Source organism: Canis lupus, chromosome 27 (genome assembly GCF_003254725.2).
Source record: "Canis lupus dingo isolate Sandy chromosome 27, ASM325472v2, whole genome shotgun sequence".
Taxonomy (NCBI): domain Eukaryota; kingdom Metazoa; phylum Chordata; class Mammalia; order Carnivora; family Canidae; genus Canis; species Canis lupus.
The window spans coordinates 37,969,907-37,987,927 of record NC_064269.1 but is presented as its reverse complement, the minus strand read 5'-3'; the positions used below and the strand labels follow the sequence as shown (position 1 = coordinate 37,987,927).

The window sequence follows — 18,021 nt, the reverse complement described above, 5'->3', positions numbered from 1 at the left end:
CCTTTCTTTACTGCCCAGGCAATAGGGAAAATCTGCCTCCTATTCACTTGGATACAGTGTTCCTTTCTTTTTGTTCCACATGAAAGGAGAGATATTCTAAGATTCTCTTTGGTGCACACATTTTAGACAAGATTGGATGTGCCCTAAGGAAACTTTGACCCTTCAGGAAAAGATCAGGAGTCCCTTTTTTGGGAAATTTTTTCCTTCCTTGGGTTTACTTACAATAGAAAATTTGGGAAAACAAACCACTTGCCATGCATGTGTGTCTTGTTTGCTTTGGGAATATTCTTATCCTAAATAAGAGAGCTCTGAGCTTTCTCTCTCTCTGCTCTAATGTGGCTGAGCTCTATCCTTGGAAAGGGCATTGGATATAGTGCTTCTGAACCTATGAGTCTGTGGCAATTTGAAGTTTCCTAATATTCCTTAGCATTCTCTCATGTAACTTCACAGGATAGTACTTGATGGTGTTGAGCTCCCAGCAGAGCAAAGGCCAAGCCCATACCAGCTAGGCTCTCACAATCTCCCCATTGTGCCTGTGCTATGACTTCACCAACCTGAAAACCCAACAGGTGACAGTATGGGCAGGATTTCCCCATGTCCTTTCCCACCCCGAGGATATGTTTTTTTCAGACTCCAATTTAGGCTCAGATCCTGGCCCTGGAATCTTCTTTGTGACGGGTATCCTCATTTTCATCTTTGGGCCCTGTATCTTCCTTTTTCTCATTTTCCTGATGATTCAGCAATGCAAAAAGAAAATAAAGTGCCAAGGTAAGCTCTAAAAAGGAGATGAGTATGAGAAGAGCTTGTGGGCAGTGGATGAGAAGGGACCCATTGTTATGTGGGATACTGAAGGTGCCTCTTGTCCTTATTACATTTTCTGGAAAATTGTCCTTGTACTGCTCTGGACTTGAAGCTTCAATGACCTTGAACTAGGAGGGCCAAATAAATATGGAATTATATAGGACAGTAACGAGTTCAGCACCAGGGATAGGGACACAGGTTAGGACTAGATCAGGATATGCCCATAAAGCATGAACAAGAAAATGGCTCTGATGAGCTGAGAGCAGCCCCATAGATTTCAAAGATGGCTTTATGGGAAGGTGTTTGAGGATGTGAGCCTCTGACTCAGAACCTTTGTATCAATCTTGCCTGCTTATAAATATTATCTATATGAGGACATTGATATGATTATGAAACTAAGGAGGAGAAACAGCTGGAGTCACGTGGATGTCCCCACCCTCTCCAGCACGTTCTGGCCATAAAGCACCATCTGGGGTGATTCATAGCATCTGTGGGTGCAACTTCTATACATGGCATTTCTGTATCCCTCCTCAGAACCATATCTTTTCTCCATGCTCTAAGGCTATCAGCAGTTTTCTCTGATCCCCAGTGAACACTAAGTCTTCTCTCTGGAAGGAAATTATTTCAGCCTGGGGTTCTGTTCTGAACCCTTATTTAGTTTTCACATGTGCAAATTTATCTTTTCTTGTCTGTTCTTGGAAAGCTTACCTGACAGATAATTCTGTGGCTAAGCTGCCACTGTGTGCCAAAGAGTATGAAGACAAAGTTGGTTTGGACATGTTGTAGACAAGGCAGGCCAATCTGATCTTGGGATTGGGGTCAAGGTAAGGAGGTCTGTTTGGAAGAGACACTGAAGGAGGAATAGAGCCTTGGGAGATTGCAATCTCAGGCCTCCAAGAGGGCAAGTCTGGTTTCCTGGGGACCATTCTCTGAGGAACTGAATTACTGTTTCTCCAGCTTGCTTATATGTGTACATAGCTACTCTGATAGTTTCAAGCATATGTTCATATGGTATTTCTCAAACCAAGATATCTGGTTCAACAAAACATTGTAAAGCCTCAGGATGAGAGATAAGTGAGAAATATCATTTTACTGAAATACATTAGGATTTTGTGAAAATTTTGGTGTTTTATGGAGATAATGCTGCCACAATTTTTTAAGCTGATATATAGACCAATTATCCAGAATGTCTTTAATTATAGATCCTGGATTATTGTACTTGAAAGGAATTGCATAGTCAAATACTATTAAATAAATAAAGTAACCAAAAGTAGATAAGGTGTGACTTTCTCAAAGTTATGCAAGAAGTCACTATTAGATCCAGAATGACCCTATTCTGATTCCTGGGGTTAGGTCCTCTCTACCTATATGCACCACCAGAGGCCGTAGCCTGTTAGTAGAGAGAAAGAGAGAGATGGTCTAGAATAAAGCTACAAAAATGAAGGATTTTCTGTATCTAAAATTCTACCTGAGACTTACTTACATAGAATGGATGTGATGGACCTGTTTGGGGTCACCCTCATGAACATGTGATATATGCAATTACCCAGCTTCCCAAACTAAGAAGGATCTCACACTCGGTTTGTTGTCCTCCTGTTGCTACCTTGAACTTCTTGATAATGTGTGAATAAGAGGCTCTGTATTTTGTTTTGTACCAGGCCCCACAAATTGTATAATCCAAAGAATAGTCCTCACAGACAAGTAAAAAAATAGTCCCTTATATACAAGTAAAAGAATATTTCTTATTTAGAACCAGAATTATATTTCCAAGTAATTTCAGTTATTTCTTGATATCTTTAGGGAGGATGGGAATAGACTGGAATCCGTGAAAAAGACTTTCCTGCAGTTATAGCCATGCATGTATTTTTTGATGCTGTGATCCTATTTTCCCAATCACAATAATCACATAGATTACCAAAAGATTTTGGGGGGTAATTCAAAATGTGACAAAGTGGGAATTGTAGTTAAAATGGCAAAAAATTGATGTTCAACTACATTTTGATATTTTATGGCTACTAAGATATTTAGATTACTCTGCTAAGTTATGTGTCTTCATAGGGACAAGTTTTGGGTGAAGGGCAGGAATTACTCCATATTGATTGATTGGTTTCATAATTTTCTGGGCCCAATGGAAAATGAAAATGTGGGATTCCTTGTTCAAAAATTATTAAGACTTTGAAGATGGCTGAGAGTGAGATTAGGCCAAGCACAGGGCCATCCTTAAGATGCAGTTACATGTTCATGAAGCTTTATCCATACAACTACAGAGTTGGAAGACCTAATGAATCATCTGCTACCATAGCCTGTGAGAAGGTGATGGGATCACTTGGCAGGAGAAATACAGTAGAAGCTGAAGCAACTCTATCCATCAGAGGACTTTCAGGAAAGCCTGAGATTATCCTTGTGGACATTTGGGAAATCAGGATCTGGTCCCTAAGTGACCTTATGGGACAGGTGGTAACAGAGTTGTACCTTCCTGTCACCAAATTCCTGTTTATTCAGCCCAATCTAATAGGGAAAAGTAGGATACTTACTATTCCTTTCTCCAGGTTCATGTCTTTCCTGTTTATATTGGCTGACTCTTCACAGAGTTCTTTAGCCTCTATACAGAGATTTCCTAGACAATGATCTGAAATCACCAGTTTGTATTTGATGGCTTCCCTGATGTGTTTTATATTGTGCAGAAATCATCTCAATCTGGGTCCCTGGGGATGCTGCATTTTCCTCTTGCGAATGACTCTGATACCTCTAGAGGGCTCTGTTTAGTCTTCAAGATATAATTATAACTAGGCCCTAAATTTGCTCTTGCAGATTGGTTTTCACATCCTTCATGGAATGAATGTGTGGAAGAGGAGAAACTCCTGAGTGAAGATGCACTTGTATGTGAGGATACTGAGATTAGAGGCACCGGGGTGTCATATGAAGAACAAATATGCCTGTATTGAAACTCCTGTTACATTTTGGTCCAGACTAGAGGTCCAGAAAGTAGCACTGTCTATATCCAGATAAGATAGTGCCAACTTGTGTTCCATTTCTATATAAATTGTCCTTTCAGACCAGTTCTGTGTTATCAAGAAATCTTTGTGAATATTTAGAGACTTTAACACAAACTGCTTTTATAGAATTCATACCCCAAACTGCTTTAATCCAAACACATTTTCTTCCCCTGAGTGAAATCCTAGGTGATTGATCCACGCTCAGACTGAAGCAGATGCTGAATCCAGCTCCGGATCTGAGATTTCTTTCCTCAGGATGACTTCACAGTGAAAACATGTGAATATTCCAGAAATGTTCTAATTACATCATCTTTTCTTACATAATTTCAGCCCCTCCCCCCATGGACTTCAGAATGTGATTTCATGGGAGTGGGGGGATAGATGTGTGTATTTCAGAAATATCTTAAATATTTGTAAAAATAAACAAATCTGAAAACTTCTCAGAGGCATAATTGGAATAGTAAAGCACAAAATTCACTTGGAAGTGGAATGTTTTTGTGTTAACTTTATGACTTTGGCTGTGAAGATATCTAAACCTCATCTTGCTTCTAAACCTGATATGCCTTTTCATGGTTGAGTTATTGGGTTACTAGGTATAGCACACACAAGTTTAATTAAAATAAATATTATTTCCTGTGTCCTCAGTCCAGTAATCTTTGAAAATATAAATTGGTTCAAGTTACCCCATAGGTGAGATATCTTATAGGATATGATTTGAGAAGACTATCCACATTCACCATGACTATAACATGCTGAGGGAATAATAATGGCCCAACTCCTAATCAACCATCACTAAACCTGACTCTAATCCAGCTTCCAGCATTCCCAATATTCACCAAGAGATATGTAATTTCTGATCTTTTTTGATAGCCTGGGGAAGTGAGAACAGGTGCATGACATCTTGGAAAATAGTTGTTATAAGTAGTATACTGTTTCTATAAAATTACTCTCTACAACACTATGTCTGAATTACTTGTTTTGAAGAAATTAAGTAACCCCTTAGATTCAAGCTAGGAATATTGGAAGGTCAAATGATAAGTCCTGAAAAGGAAAAAGTACCCACTTTCACTCCCAAATTCCATCTGAATGTGTGCTTATCCATCAAAGGGAAAAAGAATGAAATCCCTTATTTCTGGCCTGCTGTGTTAAAGTCAACAGGATCACATGTGATATATACAGTCTCATATATACAATATGAGACTCATCTTCTGAGGTTCCTGAGAAAAATCATTAGAGCTCACACATCTGCTGGGGACTGATAGACCATCTACATATAATGTGCTCAAGTTCTCAAGTCCTTTGGAAAATAAGAAATGAAATAATTTGAATCATTAGCTCTGCATACTGTTCCCAGTATTTCTAATGGTTCTTGAGTGAATTTAGGCTATCATCCTTCTCACTACTACATCCTTAAAGAGTCCTTTTGTTGAATTCTCCATCACTGTTTTCTTCCTTTTTTTCCTATGCCTCTTATCTTCTTGCTGTCTCATTTCATCAAATGTAGGAGATTTTGCTGCTTCTTCCTCCTCCAAAACATTATTATCAAAAGCTTATGTAATCAGCATTTGCTGAAATTTAGTGTTGAGGGAAGCAGTGAGGAGGGAAGGTAGCCTGGTGAAAGATGCAAATAATTGCCCAATTTGACATCATCTTTTTTTTTTAAGAGAGAATCTTAAGCATGCTCCATGCCCAGTGCAGAGCCTGTCACAGGGCTCAATCCTCCAACCCTGAGATCATGATCTGAGCCCAAATCCAGTGCTTAACAGACTCATCTACCCAGGTGCCCTTAACTTGATCTATAAATTAACAATATTTTATGTAGTTTGGCTCAAAAATACAAATATTTATATTACCCTCTCAAAATATTTCTTCTTCAATGGGATGGTTTGTTTTATGTACCCCCGATCCTATTACTGCCAAAATGATAAAAGAAACAGGGGCTGCCAATTCCCAAAATCCACTCTGGAGAAATAATAGAGATAAAAGGGAAATGAACATCCAAAGAATTAAACACACTAGAATGAGACCTTTTCCTGAGCAGACTGAAACCTAGATTGAATTGGTGACCTGAGAACAGTGGACTGGGCAGAGGGTGGTCAATGCCTGCAACCCTGGTAGAGAGCTGTCAGGGGAAGAAACGAGAGTGTAAACAGGAGACAAATTCTGATCTTGCATTCCCCACAATTTGTTTTATTACTTATTCTAATTTCATAGACACAGAAATCTGTGTCAGTGATCCAAGCTACTCACTGTGCCCATGACTCCTATTAGGCAGGTACAAAAGTGCTACTGAGGTAAAAAGTTAAAGAAAACAATGAAGAAATAAATAATAGGATAAATATAGATGAAGAACAAATTGCTGATTTGAAAAATCAATTTCAGGGATGCCTAGGTGGCTCAGTTGCCCACCCTCTCTCTCTCAAATAAATAAATAAAATCTTTAAAAGAAAAGAAATATCAATTTCAGTAATTTTCCAAGAAGGAATGAGAAATATACAAAGACATAGAAAATATAAAATGCTAAGGGAGATGGAGATAGAAGAAAAGCCCTGGCATATACTTAAGAAGGGTCTTGGAAGTAAGAAACACAAAATTAGAGGGGAAGAAGGCACTGAATAATAATAATAATAATTCTATCAATAGAAACTTCACGGAATAAAAAGAATAAGTAAGGTCTCATTTTGGAAGCACTTATAGATTGGCACTGAAGTAAGATAAGGAAAAATGTTCACATGCAGACAAACTATAGAGAAGTTTAAAAAAAAAAAAACCACCAAAGTAAAATTTCCAGAAGAAAGAGACCATCTTCTGCCAAGGAACAAGAATCCGATTGACTCTAAACTTCTCAGTAGCAACATTACTACGAGACAAAGTAATATTTTTTTAGTTTTATTAAGTTATCTCTACACCCCAGGTGGGACATGAACTCACAACCCAGAGATCAAGAGCCGCACACTCCTCAGACTGAGCCAGCCAGGTGCCCCAAAGTATTATCTTAAAAGAAGCAAGAACATTTAATTTGGAATTGTATGTGGAGCAAAAATATCATCCCTAAGTGAGAATGAAATACGCTATATAAGCCACAATTTTATGAAATATATAAAGCTGCTATTAACATAAGAAGAAACGATGAAATTGAATCTAACAATAAAGGCCTAGATAGTTTTATTGGTAAGTTTCATCAAGCTCTCAAGCAATAGTTACTATTTTATACCAAAAAAAAAAAAAAAAAAAAAAAAAAAAAAAAAAAAACAAGCAGCAGAGAATAAAGATAAAGGGGGGGAAAGTCCCAGCTTATTTAAAAAGCCTAGTATAGTATTAATTTTACTTTTTTATGGAGTGATAAATATACAGAGAGTAAATGTCATAAATGTCACAACCCAAGAATTGTTACATACCTATATGTGCATATATATGTATGCTGAAGAATATTTTCTGTGGCACAAGTTTCTCTCATGCCTGCCTCCCCTGCTTAGCATTCTATTGACCTCTTACCATTATAGATTAGTTTTGGCTGTTTTTGACCTGTTTGAACAGTGAGAATTCTTTTTTGCCTGCCCTCTTTCACAAAACAGCATACCTATGAGATTCAGAGGTATGCATATAACAGTATTTCTTTGAAATTGCTATCCAATATTCCTAGGGTGCTTGGATGGTTCCATTGGTTAAGCGTCCAACTGTTGATCTTAGCTCAGGTCTTGATATCAGGGTTGTGAGTTCAAGCCCCACATTGGGTTCCACACTTAAAAAAATTGCTAATATTTTAATGCAAGACACCATCACAATTTATTTATTTATTCTACAGTGTTTTGAGCATTGAATTACTTTCAGTGACTATTATAAATAGAGCTGATAAGGAAGATTAATGGGAAAGCAAAAAAATGAGTTCCTCTATCTACCATTTATATAAAGATATTCATATTAGCAGATATTACCCAAAGTTGATGAAAGCTATTTTTTTTTTTTGAGAATTCTCAGAAAAGGAACTGCTGCGTTATAGGGTATAAATAAAGCTCCAATGACTGAAACTAAAGATATGGAGATCTATAAACTGTCTTACAAGGAATTCAGAGAATTTATTATTTATTTATTTATTTATTTATTTATTTATTTTTCCCAAGTTTTAATTTAAATTGCAGCTAGTTAAAAGAATTCAGAGAAAGCTTCTTAAAGAAATTCATGAGCCACAAAAAACACAAATAATCAACAAGTAAAGAAAATTAGAAAAACAATGCATAAATGAACAAGTTCAACATAGAAATCATTAAAAATAGAAATTCCTTTTTTTTGTATTTTTTTTTTATTGGAGTTCGATTTGCCAACCAACATATAGTATAGCAGCCAGTGCTCATCCCGTCAAGTGCCCCCCTCAGTGCCCGTCACCCAGTCACCCCCAGCCCCCGCCCACCTCCTTTTCCACCACCTCTTGTTCATTTCTCAGAGTTAGGAGTCTCTCATGTTCTGTCTCCCTTTCTGATATTTCCCACTCATTTTCTCTCCTTTCCCCTTTATTCCCTTTCACTATTTTTTATATTCGCTGTATGAGTGAAACCATATAATGTTTGTCCTTCTCCGATTGACTTACTTCACTCAGCATAATACCCTCCAGGTCCATCCACATTGAAGCAAATGGTGGGTATTCATCTCTTCTGATGGCTGAGTAATCTGACATTGTATACATAGACCACATCTTTATCCATTCATCTGTCGATGGACACCGAGGCTCTTTCCACAGTTTGGCTATTGTGGACATGGCTGCTATAAACATTGGGGTGCAGGTGTCTCGGTTTTTCATTGCAATAAACAGAAATTCTTAAATTAAGGAACACAAGGACTGGGATGCCTGGATGGCTCAGTGGTTGAGCGTCTGCCTCAGTGGTTGAGCCCTACCATGGCTCAGGGCATGATTCTGGAGTGCCAGGATCGAGTCCCACATTGGGCTCCCTGCATGGAGCCTGCTTCTCCCTCTGCCTCTCTCTCTGTGTCTCTCATTAATAAATAAATAAAATCTTTTAAAAAATTCAATTCTCTTTAAAAAAAAAAAAAAGGAACACAATGACTACACTGAAGAATTCAATAAAAAATTTCAATAGCAGAATCAGTCAAGCAGAATGGTTGGGTGGATTAAAAAAACAAGGCCCAACTATATACTGCCTACAAGAGACATGGACTGAAAGTGAAGGAATGGAAAAAGGTATTCCATTTAATGGAAACCAAAAAAGAGCAGCAGGGTAGCTATGTTTATATCAGACAAAATAGTCTATTAGCAAAAACTGTAATAAGAAAAAGAGAAGGTCATTATAAATGATAATGGGTCAATTCATCAAGAGGTTATGACAATTATAATTATATATCCACCCAACATCAGAGCACCTAAATATTTAAGCACATACAGATCTGAAGGGGTAATACAATCATACTAGGGATTTAAACAATGGATAGATCTCCAACAAAAAATTGATAAGGAAATAATGGACTTGAACTGTATGTTGGACAAAAGGGGCCTAAAAATAATGCAGAACATTCCATCTAACAGCAGCATATGCCCATTCTTCTCGAGTATGTGGCACACTTTCCAGAGTAGATCATACATCACAAATCAGTATGAGTAAATTTAAGATGATTGAAATCACACCAAGTATCTTTCTCAGTCAAAATTTTACAATAGGAGAAGAGTTCTTAGCTAATGAAAGACTTGCAAATTGATTATATTGGCCTCCTCCCACCGAATGAGGGTTCTAAACATGTTTTGGGTTGTGTGGACACTGGGTCTGACCTAGCCCAAACTCTCCCTGTTGTCATGTACACCAAGCTGCCACCAATAGGGTTTTAGAAAAGCTGAGTACCATCCATGGATACAGCATCAAAGAGATAGTGATTGAGGGTCACATTTCAAAGATATTGAATGGAGATTTCATATTCCCTATAACCCACAAGCAGCAGACTTGCTAGAAAGGAAAAATGGAATATTAAGGTACCAAATTATTAATAGGTAAAACCACATTTGCTATATGGTGGAATAAAGTACTGTTCCGGGCTTTAGTACATTTAAATGACCAACCAGTAGGGCCTACTGTCCCACATGCCAGACTGGGAACTCCAGCTGAGGCACCTAATATTGTGAAGGTATGGAAGTCACAAGAGACAGCCACTGCCTTGACTTTCACCGAAGATCAATGTGCAATGCTGCTGAAAACACTATGCTCCAACACACCTGGGAAAGGAATTATCTACTGGAATTTACACTGGGACATCCTACCAGGGTAGGATGGATGAGTTACTTTGTACCCCTGGGTGAAGGGGAACTACTTAGTCTCTGCGGGGATCCCATTATCTTTGCTGCAAGCTTGTTAAAATGCAATATAGTTGGAATGGAACATGTCCCACTGAAAGAAGGGAATAGGTGGGGTCCTGGTCTGGCATATCCTACCCCAGTCCAGTTCCTCACACCTGGTAGTGCAGCCTCCATCAATCAACATGTATGGTTCACACAACCAGGTCACATTTCTAAAGCTGCCAACCTCCCTCTCTTCAGGACAAGGGGGGGAGCATTTTATTTTCCCACTGGTGTGATCATTTTGGTGTGTCTTCGTCCCCTCCATTGGCCTATGGAATATTATAACTCACCCAGCAAGCCTTGAATGATAGCCAACAAAGCTTGTCCTTACCCAACACTGACATGTCTCTGAGGAGAAAAGCTATCCAAAGGCTCATGAGCCTTCCTTCTGTGTGAGGGCATCAACACAAACAAAATAACATAGTCATGTAGATTTTAGTGTAGTTATTAGTGATGGTAACAGTAAAATAATACCAACATTTTTTTTGTTTCAGCTTCTAGACATTAATTCTTATCCTGGTAAGTCTTTAAAAAAGCTTGGGTTCAAGAATTTAATTTCTGAGACTCAACCAGAAATGAAGCCAATAAAGGCCCACAGGCATCTTAGTTCTCTGTTTATACTCCTCGAAACTGGGAAGTCACTTGGACCCTCAGGAGCTCAACACCTGTTAGTGCCATTTGTTTAATAGCTATTTTTCTTCTCTAAAATTCTATGAGGAATCCTCTGATTTTCCCAGCCCATAAGGACCCTTGCCTTTTCAGTCTGGGATTTTATTTCCTCAGCTGGGTGAGAAACCCCCTGAGGGCAGTATTAATGCCTTGGATTTCTTTTCTTTCTTTCTTTCTTTTTTTTTTTTTTTTTTTTTAAGATTTTATTTATTTATTCATGAAAGACACACGGAGAGAGGCAGAAACATAGGCAGAGGGAGAAGCAGGCTCCCTCCAGGGAGCCTGTTCCGGGATTTGATCCCAGGACCCTGGGACCACAACTTGAGCCAAAGGCAGATGCTCAACCACTGAACCACCCAGGTGCCCCAAGACCTTGGATTTCTTGTGCAAGCCAGCACTGGGTACAGTTTTTGTTCTTAGGCAGTATTGTGGTGTCAATGACTTCTCTTTGTTGTTCTGAGTGAGCAAGAGGAAGGACCTTTGTGGACCTTGAGAGGAAGGACATACTCATGGCAGATAGAGATTAGGCATGAAGGCTCCTGGAGATGGTCCATAACAAGCCTTGGGTGCTGGCAAAGACTGTGTAAGCACACACGCATCTTGTCAGGGGGTGTGTACTAGTCATGTTAGAGAAGGAGGAGTTCAGACCAGGATCTGAGATCCTTGTGTGCAGGGGGAGTGCTGCCCGGATGGCGTGTCTCCTGTGGCAGGGGGCTGGGAATCTATAGGAAGAGTGGCTTGAAGCATGAGACTATTTCTGCCATCAGGTGCTCTTTTGAATGGGGGAGAATTGATTGATCTAAGTTCTTTGAAACATGTTCGTTGGATTTGTGTAGTAGCATAGGAATCAGGAACTATTAAAAGAACAGTGATATTCAGAGAAACCCTGCAGCCTAATGTTCTGTTTAATTTAGAAGAACGTAGCCCCCATCATAGAAAATAAACTCTTCCCTCCCATTGACATTGATTCATGGGAGAGGTTCCCATGATCCTTGTGATGCACAGTCCTGACATGATGAGCATACAGAGTATTTCAGAGCTTCTAGGGAAGGGTCTGAAATCTCTCCTCAGGAAAATTTGGTCTTTCGACTTAGACATCATTCTGCTGACAAAGATTAGCTCCAGGGCTGTGAAGTGTAGGGAAGTAGTTCCTGTGAATGGGTAAGGTTCCCATGCAATGAACCACACATTCTGAATATGTGAGTAGCAATCTACCTCCCTGCTATAGTCTGTCCTGATAGTCTAGTATTTTTGGTTCAAGAGAGCTGCAGTAGAAGGGAAACTCCCGGAGAGTCCTTGTTTCTATACAACATGTATAGAATGAGACTTAGCCAATCCCCATCCAGATCCTCATCACTCCTATTGTGCCAGAAGCTGTGACTTCATCACCTTGATCACCTAGGAGGTGAGAGAGCTGGGGCAGGGAATTCCCTGTCATTTCTCAAATCTCAATGGCGGAGGTTGAACCAGGGGCCAGTTTACTGCCAAATGGCGTTCCTTGGCTCTATGCCCTGTTTGCTATGCTTTTTGTGTTTTTTCTCTTTGTCATGTTCTCTCCCTTTTTACTTGAGATAGACCAACATATAAAGAAATGTAAGTACCATGATGGGGGTGGGGGGGGGGGCATAGGGCTTAGGAGAACTGTACCAGAGAGAGTATGTATAGAGGGAGGAGAAGGTATACATTATAAGGTGAGGAACATGGAAACAATGACCGCTCTTCTATGGGCTAAAGGTCTTGGAAACAATATATATGACAGAAGTACCCAGGAAACACAGGTCAGGACTGGACTAGGCAGCCCATTTGTGGTACACCTGTGGAGGTATAAGGAGGTATCTAGGGCCCTGCCTGAGTTGACATAAGGCTCAGGTATAAGGATATAGGAAATCCTGTGGAATCTGGGACTATGTGAAGGAATTTCCAGATGCTGGTCTCTGATCCACCATGCTTTGTCTCAGTCTTGCTTAGATGCAGGTATTCTCTGCGTAAGGTTGTGCGTAAGGATAAAGAAAATGAGATAAAGATGGACCATCTGGGAAGGCCAGGTGAGTATTCTTCGCCCTTCACTTCTGGGCTCTTTATCTCCATAAACTGGCAACTCTAGTTACTTCCATGGTCCATGTGTGAGGTGGCTAAGAACTCTACACTCAAATCTTGTCTCAGTGAGACAGTCCCCTCATATTCTGTTTAGCGTAAGTTTTCTGTCTTCTCTCTAGGGAGAACATTTTTCAAGTGTAAGTTTGGTTCTGAGCCCCCATTAACTTCATAATCTAGGGTCTCCTGTAGGTGAAATAGTTTCTCTTTTCTCATATGTTCCTGTGATATATCTCCTCTTATCAGGGTTTTCTCTCAAGTGATTCAGTGACAAAGTTATCATTTTTTTCATGCTAGCCCATGAAAATAAAGGACTTTATAGGGATAGAATCATACAAACAGTTCAAGGAAACTGGAAGTCCATTGTTCTGGGGGACATTCTGAGCACTGGGTGACCATAATTCCTGCAAATTGTGTACTTGCCTCTCTAGGTAAGGTGAACTCTTCTCCTTTGTGCTTTTCTGTGATTCCCTTGTGAGATTACAGAAAGAGAACACACCAGATTCTTGGCTTTGTAGTCCTTCAACTCAGATATCATTGAGTTCCTCATATCTACCATATGACTCCTTCAATATGAATATTACATATTAAGCTTTTGTTTTCTCTGGTGAAAGTTGTGGGCTATTTGTTGAGGATTGACTTTTAAAAGCCTATGTAACATCTCTCATTATATGATTATTATAACAATTATTATATAATAATGCAACTATTATATAGAAGTAACATTATATATAGCTTTATTATTAGGTGGGATTTCTGCACACATATGTTGAGAATCAGGCCAAAGCACAAGAAAAGGATGGTCACTGAGAAATCTTTTTCAGCTTAAAATAGTTCTTATAAACTCACCTCAAGAAAAAATAACCTCAAAAAAAAAAAAAAGAAAAAAGAAAAGAAAAGAAACAATAACCTCCTGTGACATGTATTTCCCAGACTATGGGTCAAGAGTCATATATACAGTCCTTTGTGACAGGGTTTTTCTGAGTGGTTAATGTTGTATGGAAGATTTTTTAATCTGTATCTCTTTCACTGTTCTGCTGTCCAAAATGGGAATGCCATTCTGTTGGGTCACAGGTATAATTAAACAATTTTCTTCTTGTTCTAGGCTGTCCTTTGGAGTCACCAAGGAGAGAAGTTCTGGGAAGGAAGGAAGATGAGGTGGGAAAAGATCTCTCACTACTTGTGAGGGTAGCAAGAGACGCCAGAGGTTCTGAAGTTGAGATCTGTACTCCTGGACCATCAATTTGAGAGTGGCTAAGCCTGCAAGGAATCACCTGTGACATCATATGCGAGATACAAGAGGGCTTCTTAGACCCTCGTTATGTATGTTTATACTGGAAAAAAAAAAGATAATAAATATTTGAGACTCTCAGAAAAGTTCTATAATACCAGGAATTTTTTGTTGAACTTATAGTTTCTTATACTCAGTTGCTTATAGTCAATCCAAATCTCAAATTTTCCACTTCCAGGTGAAATCCCAGGTGAATGACTTATGCTATCTTATTCTCCTAAAGCAACATGTAGAGTCATTCTTTCAGGAGAATAAAAGCTCATGGTCCCTATTAGACTAAGCAAGCACTTAATCCAGGGCCATGGCTGAGTCGTCCTTCTCTCTATCCAAGATTATCATGTGGCTAATTCATCTGAGCATTCTAAAATGTTCTGTCCAGATAGTTTTCTTATGTAAGTGCCATGCTCCTTTTACACCTTACAGTAGAATATAGGTTCATGAGGACAGATGCATAGAGAAGGAATTAATATAGATTATCTCTTTCTATCCAAAGCCTCATGCCCGCCTCCCAATGCTTTATAATCAAGTAAAACTATTTTTATCTAAGTTCCTCCACATAATTCTCTCATTCTTACCTACCACATTTATCTACTTAACTGCTCTTCCTCTCTGTTCTCCTCTTTTAACCATTTTTGTCATGATAGGTCAATAAGAATCCATGTAGAATTTTCTAGTTGGAGAGGTGTATAAGAGACTGTGGAGAGAGAGAAAGAGAAGAGGGAAGGAGGAGTTGGAGGAAGGACAAAAGAGGGAGGAGTGGGGAGAGGGGAGAAAGAAGGGAAGGCAAGGAAGAGGAGGAGAGGGATATCTAAGAGGCCAGGAATAGGCTGTTTTGAGTATCAATAGAAATTCAATAGAAATCAATAGAAAAGTCTGGCACTATCAGAACAGTTAGGTGAGGGATTTCTGCACTGAATGGGAAGTTAAAATTGTCTGGAAAAGTCCTTTTATTGTCTAATAATTACAATAATTTTTTTTATTTTTTATTTTTTTAATTACAATAATTTTTGATAAGGAACTGTTAAATCCCAATTCACTTTGATGTTGATAAAACTATGTGGATATCTATTAAGATGCTATTCAAAATGGCTGGGGTAGTTATTTGTTTTTTTGTGTCTGCATCTTTTTCTTTGGAGGAGGAGTCTCTTGGTATGTTCTTTTTTTTTTTTTTTTCTTCACAAATGCTCTTGCAGTTTCTGGGGACATTTCTTTTTTTCCTCATTTTTCATTTTATTCTCTTTTTATGGATTATTAACTTTTATTGTTTCTTTTTTAATATCTGATTGTTAAAAAAAAGTTTAAAATTTTTCTTGTCTTCGTCTCTGGGCTTATGTATGTTTTTCCTTTCTGATTTTTAAATTTCTGATTATTTCCTTCTGAGTCGGATTTCTTTCACTTTCTCTTTTTTCTTATCTGCCCAACAAATCTCTTGCAAATATTTCATTCTTCATGTTTCACTACTTTGGAATGAGAGAATACAACTCTAAGGCCCTATTTCCCTGCTCCCCAAAACATAATCCTTCCCAGTGTTGGATGAATTTAAGGAGACCCAGGGCTCTAAAATTAGATATCAAATAGAAAGTCCTCTAGGTATTTAAAGCAGGAAGTGGTTTACTACAGGAAATTATGTGCTTACAAAATCCTCATCATGAAGTTTCAAAAACCCCAGGAAACCACCACTAAAGGTCACCATGCTGCAAAACCAAGGCTGGCAATTTTCAGGGCAAGTACAAAAGCCCCTACAAAATGAAATTGCCAGTAGACAGGATAACCCAGCATGGTGACCTAGCCCGGATTCCACCTGTATGGGCTATGGGAAGTGTAGTGCTCAGTCTTCCATCCCCTGCTGTTCAGGGATATTCCAGCCTTTGTTGTTCAGGAATTGGTATGAGGTAATGCAGCTCAGTTGCCTGCCTATCCAGTGCAAAGAGAAGCTCTCTGCTTACGTTCAGGAGAAAACCTAATGATGACATGACAATTCTTAGCTTCTTTTTCGGTTCTCCACAGGGATTCTTCTGGCTGCTGGGTAAGAGGGCTTAACAATTGCCCAAGATGAGATCCTATCCTTTTGACATTAATTCCAAGGAGGAAAACCCATCGTCTTTCTCACCTTTCTATAATCATACCACAATCACAATAGCTTTCCATTTATTTTCCCCAAATCTTAGTTATTTAAACCTATATATCTTCATGTGTGTTCTGTTCTATACATCAACAGTCTTAATGTCCTTCCCAGAAAGCTATTGCTCTTTCAAATTGCTCCCTGAGTGGTAATATGCCTGACTTATTAATAGATATACATTGTAACTCAACCTCTGGGTCTTAAGTTGAGACTTACACTAGCCTAATAGTTTTCTTCCTGAGCAAAGGTAGTTACTTCCCTTGCATTTGTACAAAGAGTTCATCATGGTTCATTTCCAAGTCGAAAGGAATAATCTCTTCTGCTAATGATGCCCTGGAATAACAGTTCCAGAAAGTTGTTCACTCCTCAATTACCACTCTGTTGAAAAAATAATCCTAAATATCAAATTTTAAAAAGGTTCCATTAAACTTTTATTATTATTGTCTTTCTATATAATCTTCATATACATTTAAATATCAAAAACCCCACTTTTTTCTCCTTTAACTACTAGTATTAAAGGAGTAGTATACTAGTTATCTTAGGCCATTAAATTAATCTTAAAATTTCAAACATTGGTTTTATTATTTATTTATTTTGAGAGAGAGACAGAGAGGTAGAGACGGACAGAGGGAAAGGCAGAGAGAGTATCTTAAGCAGACTTCTCACTGATCACAGAACCTGACGTGGAGCTCAATCTCACAGCCCTGAGCTCATGACCTGAGCCAGAATCAAGAGTTGGGCACCCAACCGACAGAGTCACTCAGGTGCCCCTCAAACATTGTTTTTAAATGGAAAGGCAAATATTTGTTTTTTAAATATTTCTTTTGTGATTATAAAATGGTATTTTTCCCCAAAGTTTATCTAGATGAGGTGACACAAACAGACTTTATATTTAAAAGAATAAAAATATCGAAGAGTTCTGCATCAAGAGGAAAGGCCTTTTTCATATCTCAATACATCTTTTAAAAATCTAGGTTAAGACACCTTCAATTTCTGAGAATGTTCTCAAAATGAAGCCCCTCAAGGCATGCAGGCATTTTCTGTTTCCATCTCCTGTAATCAGGGAGCCACTTTGAGTCTCAGGAGATCATTGCCTGTTCCGTTTGTTTAATAGTTATTTTTCTTCTTTAACATTCTATGAAGAATCCTCTAATTTTCTCAGCCCATAATGACCCTTGCCTTTTTGGTCTGGGGTTTTTATTTCCTCAGAGGGGTGAGAAGCTTCCAGGATTAAGGCTTCATATTTCTTGTCCAAGCCATCACTGGGCACTGTTTTTGTGTAATAAGTTAAAACTTTGGAGGTATTGCTTCAGAGAAAATTCCATTTGTGAGCAAGGCTGTGTTCATGTACCAGTTAATGCTATGGCCTTATCCCTTGACTCTCTCCTCAGTGTTCCAGAGCCACTGCCAAGGGGCAAGGGAATGTATTCTGGTGATGTTCAGAGTAACGCCTCTGCCAAATAATTTGTTTAGTTCAGAAGACAACATTATAATTATCTCAGAAAATAAAGATTTCCCTCCCCTGATGCCTGTGACTGGGGAGATGGCCCACAATCAATAGGATACACATTCCTGACAGGAATTAGTACACTGAGACAGGGAATTCTGGAGCTTCTAGGGAAAGATATGGATTTTCTGTTCAGGAACATTTGATATTTCTTCCCTTTCCAACTTAGATTTCCTTTTCTCTAAATAAAGCTGGTCCTAATTC

General features: G+C 38.7%; 1 long non-coding RNA gene across 1 annotated transcript; it reads left to right on the top strand.

Moving 5' to 3' along the window:
• The first annotated feature begins 340 nt into the window (after positions 1-340).
• On the top strand, positions 341-3,860 carry LOC125753800 (uncharacterized). Its single transcript, XR_007406375.1, has 2 exons — positions 341-768; positions 3,613-3,860. It is a non-coding gene; the product is annotated as an uncharacterized LOC125753800 (long non-coding RNA).
• Positions 3,861-18,021: the final 14,161 nt, after the last annotated feature.